This window comes from Chelonia mydas, chromosome 13, assembly GCF_015237465.2.
Source record: "Chelonia mydas isolate rCheMyd1 chromosome 13, rCheMyd1.pri.v2, whole genome shotgun sequence".
In the NCBI taxonomy this organism is placed as follows: domain Eukaryota; kingdom Metazoa; phylum Chordata; order Testudines; family Cheloniidae; genus Chelonia; species Chelonia mydas.
The window spans coordinates 36725696-36733198 of record NC_051253.2 but is presented as its reverse complement, the minus strand read 5'-3'; the positions used below and the strand labels follow the sequence as shown (position 1 = coordinate 36733198).

The 7503-nt window shown below is 42.1% G+C and overlaps 1 pseudogene; it reads right to left on the bottom strand.

The window, feature by feature from the left end:
• Positions 1–5355: 5355 nt before the first annotated feature.
• LOC102930238 lies at positions 5356–7230 on the bottom strand (annotated as a pseudogene).
• Positions 7231–7503: the final 273 nt, after the last annotated feature.

Sequence of the window (7503 nt, the reverse complement as noted above, 5' to 3'; positions counted from 1 at the left end):
GAGCTTATAACATGTGAGGAGGAGCAAAGATTTTATAGTGTAATATCCATCAATACTAGGATCTTTACATTCAGAATAAAACTGAACTGTGTTTTACTTACTGATCATGGGAAGGCATATTTTAGCTAATTCCCTGCACCCAACCAAAGTGAGAATATAAAGTAAAATAAGAGTTTAGTCTGGAATTCTCAAATGATTCTAAGGGAGTTATGAGGCATTGCACAATAATATATGCTATGAAAATCACAGACTTATTTGCACCTCTCTGTCACCTCCTGGCTACCAACCCAACTTTCCTTAATCTAGGTCAAAAGGACAGTTGGTTACTGAGGTAGGGAAGTATTTCAAATTTACTATCCCGATTTACAGCAGAACAGTTGCCACAGAAAATCTGTGGTTGAGCCAGTAATTGTAATTAGAACCCCAGTGTTCATGACCAGTGACTTATGTACTAGACAGTTCTTCCACCTTTCATGATTATGCCACCCAGAACTTATTCTTTGAACTCTTATGCCTTCTACTGCACAAAATATACTGAACTTGCAAACAGAAGGTAAGGATTAAGAAATAGGTTTTTATTCAGAAGTTAGGAATTGTAGAAAAGTGATAAGGGAAGCAAATGGACACGAGAAGAAATCTTTGGCCAGCAGAGATAAGAACAACAAGAAGGATTTTTTGAATATCTCAGGAACAAAAATAATTCTGACAATGATATGTGTTCATTACTGGATGGAAATGGTAGAATTATCAATAATTATGCAGAAAAGGTAGACATGTTCAATAAATATTTCTGTTCTGTATTTGGGAAAAAGCTGATGATATGGTCTCATCATATGGGATTATACAGCTCTTTCCATTCCACTAGTATCTCTGGAGGATGTTAAAGAGACACTACTAAAGTTAGACATTTTTATACCAGCAGGTCCTAATAACTTGAATCCAAAAGTTTTAAAAGAGCTGGGTAATTTTCAATAAGTCTTGGAGCACTGGGAAAATTCCAAAGGTCTGGAAGAAAGCTAACATCCTGCAGATTTTTAAAAAGGGTAAATGGGACTTCAGTAATTGTAGGCCTGTTGGCCTGAGATTGATCCTGGGGAAGACAATGAAGTGACTGATATGGGAGTAGATTAATAAAGAATTAACTGAGGCTATTGTAATTAATGCCAATCAACATGTCTTATGGAAAACAGATCCTGTCAAACTAACTTAATATCTTTTTTTTAATAAGATTACAAATTTGGTTGATAAAGGTAATAGTGTTGATGTAATATACTTAGATTTCTGTAAGGCATTTGACTGTGTCGCACAACATTTTGATCAAGAAACTAGAATGATATAAAATTAACATGGCACACATTGAATGGATTAAAAACTGTCAATGGATAAGTCTCAAATTGTAATTGTAAATGGGGAATTACCGTTGTGTGGGTTTCTTTCTGCAGTGATTCTGCAGGGATAGGGTCTTGGCCTTACACTATTTAACTATCAATAACCTGGAAGAAAACTTAAAATCATCACTGATAAAGTTTGCAGATGATCCAAAAATTCGGGGAGTGGTAAATAATGAAGAGAACAGGTCACTGATTCAGATCAAACTGGATTGCTTGGTAAAGTGAACACAAGCAAACGATATATGTTTTAATGTGGCTAAAAGCAAATGTATCCATCTAGGAACAAAGAATGCAGGCCATACTTACAGGATGGGGGATTCTATCCTGAGAAGCAGTGACTCTGAAAAAGATTTTGGGGGTCGTGGTGGATAATCAACTGGACTTGAGCTCCCAGTAGCACGCTGTGGCCAAAAGAGCTATAGCGATCCTGGGATGAATAAACAGGGAAATCTTGAGTAGGAGCAGAGAAGTTATTTTACCTCTAAATTTGGCACTGGTGCAACCTACTGCTGGAATCCTGTGTCCAGTTCTGGTGCTCAGTATTCAAGAAATATGATGATAAACTGCACAGGGCTCAGAGACACGTCATTATAATAAAAAAATTAGAAAACATGACATAATGCTAGACTGAAGGAGCTTAATCTATTTAGCTTAACAAAGAGAAGATTAAGGGATGACTTGATCACATTCTATAAGTATCTACATGGGGAACAAATATGTAATAATGGGCTCTTCAGTCTAGTAGAGAAAGGCCTAACATGAACCAATGGCTGGAATATATTTTTAACAGTGAGAGAAATTAACCATTGGAACAATTTACCAACTTTGTGGTGGATTCTCCATCACTGACAATTTTTAACTCAAGTTTGGATGTTTTAGTAGAATATCTGCTATAAGAATTATGTTGGGGAAATTCTATGGCCTGTGTGATACAGGAGATCAGACTAGATGATCACAATGGTCCCTGCTGGCCTTGGAATATATGAATCTATTCACTGTAATAGCCACTGGACGGCAAAAAGGCAACTGATGACAAAATGACCATATAATGCCTACCAGATGGCAGCAGAGGAGAAAGGATGTGGAAAAGGTTGTTATGCTGTGTAATGGGCACTAGGGGATGAGGAGTGGGAAGGGGGCGGCTATACTGTATAATGGGCACTAGGAGCAGCAGAGGGTGGGGGCGGGGAAGGGGTGGCTATACTGTATAATGGGCACTAGGGGCAGCAGAGGGTGAGGGTGGGGAAGGGCAGCTTATTGTATCAGTTCCCTCTCTTTGAGCTGCTCAGTGCAACTGGCATCAACAGAACAGCTTGTGCCCGGCAGCGTCATCTCCTGAGTCCCTTCTCGGTGACCATTTGGCTAACTCCATTTGGTGGTGGTGCCAGGTTGAGGGGATCAAGATGGAACCTAAATTTGATCAGCTGAATCACCAAAGTTTGGTGGTGTTATTATTAAATACAGAACAAAATTGAAATGCTGATAGTCTCTTGTATGTGTACATTGTTCACTACTCCCATAATAAACAAAACTGATGATGCTAAATTAAACTAATTTGGTGGGAATCATCTTAGGATAGTTTAAAATAATAATTAGTGCTGGTCAGCAGTTTTTGGAAGGAATGTTCTTTCCTCCTGGAAAATGGTGTTTAATTGAAATCTGAACTTTCCATGGGAAAATGTCGATTTTCATGACATTTTCCTTTGGAAAAAAATGTAATGAAGCATTTTGATAAACACTCTGTTCAGATCTTATCAGAATGGCACATTTGAAGCTTTCATTTTGAAATGATTTTTCTTTTTGGGACTTATTTTAATGCTGAAATCATGAATAGGACATGTACTTTGCATTATTGGCAGCAGCAAGGACTGGCCACCTCACGGCTGAGTGCCTCACCGCCAGACTGTGAGATATACTATTATACAGCTCCTTCAATCTCTGCTCTTGAAGATGTTCCACTTTGAATTGAATAAGTAGAGAGAATGGACTAGAGAGAGAGAGAGACACAGAGAGTGTGTAGGTCAGCATATGGGGACCCTGCGGGCGCAGCAGGGAGCAGGGTCAGCAGCCACGACCCCGTGTGCAGGCCCCGGAGTGGAACCCCTAGGGCATAGCCAGCAGCTGGGACCCCACGTGCCTTGCCGACAGCCGGGACCCCACATAAAACCTGGGGGTGCTGCAGCACCCCCCACACCTGTACTTCCCGCACCTATGCATAATATTCCAGCTGTGGTTTCTCCAGAACCATAGTGATACTGTCGCTTTTGTGATCTGGGACCAATGGTTTTGGGACTGAGGACTAAGGAATGGTTCTGGGACTGAGGAACCCCTGACTGAATAGATACCTAGGGATGTGGAATAATGATAAAACAACCCTAATCTAACCTAATTTTAATGAATAGACCAAAAAAAAAACCACTTAATGGAAGATATGTTACATGAAATTGTGTGACACTTCTCTGAAGGCTTTCTTTAACACTTCCATGTGTATTTATTCCACGTAATAATACGGTACTCTCTAAATGCTAATGGCCCAAATGTAAGATCAACAGGCAAAGAAACACAATAGAGTATGACTTTGACAATTTGAAAACAATGAGCCATTCATAACATGAAAATTATACTTCTCATCATTTATAATAGCGTAAGGGAGCCTTTCTAGGATGGCCACATTTTGCATGTTTCAATTTAATAATGATTTGTTATTGTCAAATAGGCTCAAATGAAAGTATTTAATCAAAGATTATCAATCAGAGATTAGCACAGTGCTATACAGAAAAGAGCGTTGGGCCTGTTGGTGTCTCTCTCGCCTCTGTAACTGGAGGGATGCCAGCATTTCGCACTACCCAGCCCAATTTTCAGGCCCTCTGTCTTTTATACAGCATGAGACAAAGAAACTCCTTTTTGGAGGGAAGAATCTTTTCCCGTGTTTAATTTTACCCTGTGTTCTGTTTTCTAATTGCTGATGGAATTTCTTTTATGGTTCTCAGTTTAGCTGACCGGTGAGTGAAAAGGAATCGCTAACCCGGTCATAATTACAAACAGTTGTGACAACCCACAGTTCTCAATGAGTTAAAACATCTTTCAGTGGATCATTATTTCCTCAATGACAGAACCCACCTGCAATAATAAATATCCCTCATCAATCACCCAGTTTTCTTTATAACATACTTTTGTAAACACTTGCATTAGTTTAGAGATCTTTTCACTTGATGATTACCTGTTCTGTTCATTCCCTATGAAGCACCTGGCATTGGCCACTATCGGAAGACAGGATATTGGGCTAGATGGACCTGTGGTCTAACCCAGTATGGCCGTTCTTATGATCTGGACACCTGATCTATATTAGCAAAATCAGGATAAAAAGCAAGGTTAAAGATTACACATATTCCATTACAGTAGTGAGTTGTTTTTCCTTCACCCATTAGTGCCAATTCAATGATGTGGTGGTTGCCCACCAGGACCAGAGCTATGCTATCCCTGGTGGTCACCTTCCTCAAATGAAGATGCAGGGTTGGGGTGCAGGTGTTGAGGACTTCTTGGTGGGGTCTATCTAATTCTGCACCAGTGACCAGTGGAGCAGAGCTGACCAGGTGCAAGGCAAGGACCGGAGAGCAGGCTACATTATAGAAAAGGGAAACACTGCTAATCCTTCAGAAGAATTCAAGATGTGTTAGTGGGCACCTCCTGTAGAACTGTTCCTCCAATTTTTTCTAACTTGCCTGGGAGTTGGAAGCCACAACTACTCTCAGGCACATCCAGAAGTTCTGGGTGAACTTATGTGTATTAATTAAGTGCTCCCTGTAATCCAGTGCATACCAAAGTCTGGAGCACATTTCAGTTTATTAATTAAGCACATCCCTAATCTCCCATGAATCCCAAAGACTTTGAGTACATTTTAGTGTATTAATTAAACCCCCTTCCAACCCTCCAGAATCATTATTTTCCCCATATGGAGCAGTCTCTATTTTTTCCAGCACAGACTGTCCTTCAAGACCTGTATGACCTGCTTGTTCCTCAGCGAGTAGATGAAGGGGTTGAGCACGGGAGTGATGACCGTGTTGAGGATGGCCACCCCTTTGGTGATGTCCAGTCCATCAAGCTGCTTTGGACGGACATACATGAAGATGCAGCTGCCGTAGAAGACGCTCAGGATGATGATGTGTGAGCAGCAGGTGGAGAAGGCCTTACATCACTCTTTGGCTGAGGGCATGCAGATGACGGTAGCAACAATGTAGGAATAGGGGACCGCGGTGATGGCAAGAGACCCCAGCAGGACAACAGGTGCTACCAGGAAGTCCATCGACTCCACCAGGTGTGTGTTGGTACAGGAGAGGCTGACAAGGGGCCCCAGGTCACAGAAGAAATGGTTGAGGATGTTGGAGCCACAGAAGGAGAGCCGGGAGATCATCACGATGAGGCCAATGATGAAGAAGCCACCAAACCAGGAAGAAAGTACCATGAAGGTGCAGACCCTGCCGCTCATGACGGCCATGTAGTGCAGCGGGTAGCAGATGGCCACGTAGCAGTCCACAGACATGGCTGCCAAGAGGAGGAACTCAGAGACTCGCAGGGAGAGGTAGAAGAAGGCCTGGGTGATGCAGCCAGCAAAGGAGATGGTCTTGTCGTCTGAGAGAAAATTGACTAGCATCTTGGGGACGATGACGCTGGTGAAGCAGATCTCAAGGAAGGAGAAGCTCCTGGGAAAGAAGTTCATGGGGGTGCGGAGGCGGTGGTCAGCCCAGGTTATGGCGATGATCACCACATTCCCAGCAGGCACCAGGAGGTAAATCATCAGGTGCACCAGGAAGAGCAGGAAGCCCAGGTGATACTGGTGAGGGAACCCCAGCAGGACAAATTATCTCACGGAGCTCTGGTTGGCCAGCATCATACCTTGTTGCCTTCCAGGAAAGAAGGGAGAGAGAGCCATCAACATCAGCTGGACTAAACTTTGAGATAATACACATGGGGAGAGCAACTGGAATATGGGCCCTGGACACTGTGAGACTTTGAAATCTCTGTGACTCAGTTTCTCCTCAATCTAAAAAATTGGGATAATGGTAATTTACTATCCATGAGGTATGGGGGGGAGCAATATGGACCAATGAGGGGTTGTGTCACTACTTATCCTGCCACCTGGGTGCCTCACAATGCTTTGCTGCTGTAGCTCCCAGCCTGGGATGCTCACAACCAGCTGACCAGTATGTAGGTCACAGCATGAGTGTCTGTGCTTAGACAGCCCTGGTTCAGCAGCTCTGATCCTGGCAGCCTGTCTACAGCCCCACTCCGGCTTCCACCAGCCATGGTTACACACAGCAAGGTGACCCCAGACATGAACTTTCCCAAAACCACGTGCCCTGAAGTTCCCAGCCCTCTCCTGGGCCATTCGGAGAAATAATAAGGTATATTTGTTTCACTAAAGACACAAAAGCACATCACAGCTTATTAACATAACTGGGATAAATGCACCCCTCTATTTAAGCATAGCATGGAGTTGGTTTATAGAAACAGTGAAACAAGTTCATTAACAAAAGAAGATGGGATTTTAAGTGAATTCAAGAAGAAGAGGTAAAGTTAGAAAGGGTTACCAGGAAATAAAAATGAAAACATGCATCCAAAAGTCTAAAACTTAATCTAGCAAGGTACAGACTGTGTTCAATATGGTTTCTCTCACCAATCATTCTTCTTTCCAGCCATGGCTGACATTCCCTCAGCCAGGACCTTCCAAAGACGTACAATGAGAATGTCTGTAAGATGATGAGTTAATATTTAGATTTTTTTTCCTTAATTTTAAAAGAGTAGATATTTCCACAGGAATGACCAGGTCAGGTTCCATCATCTGGTGTAATAATAATGTACCATTGCTGTTGGATAGATAGATAGATAGATAGATAGATAGATAGATAGATAGATAGATAGATACTGGATTTTCTGAAAGTTCTGGGACCTCACCTCTGGAAATCAAGCACTTTTAAGGTATTTGAAGTTGGGATCCCCAAATCACTAGTCCCTCATGAATATCTTAGCCCAGTTTGGTTTCTAGGACCATGGGCCAGTCTCACTGGTATATTCTGACTGCTCCACTCTAGTAATGGAAATTAAGTGTTTGAAT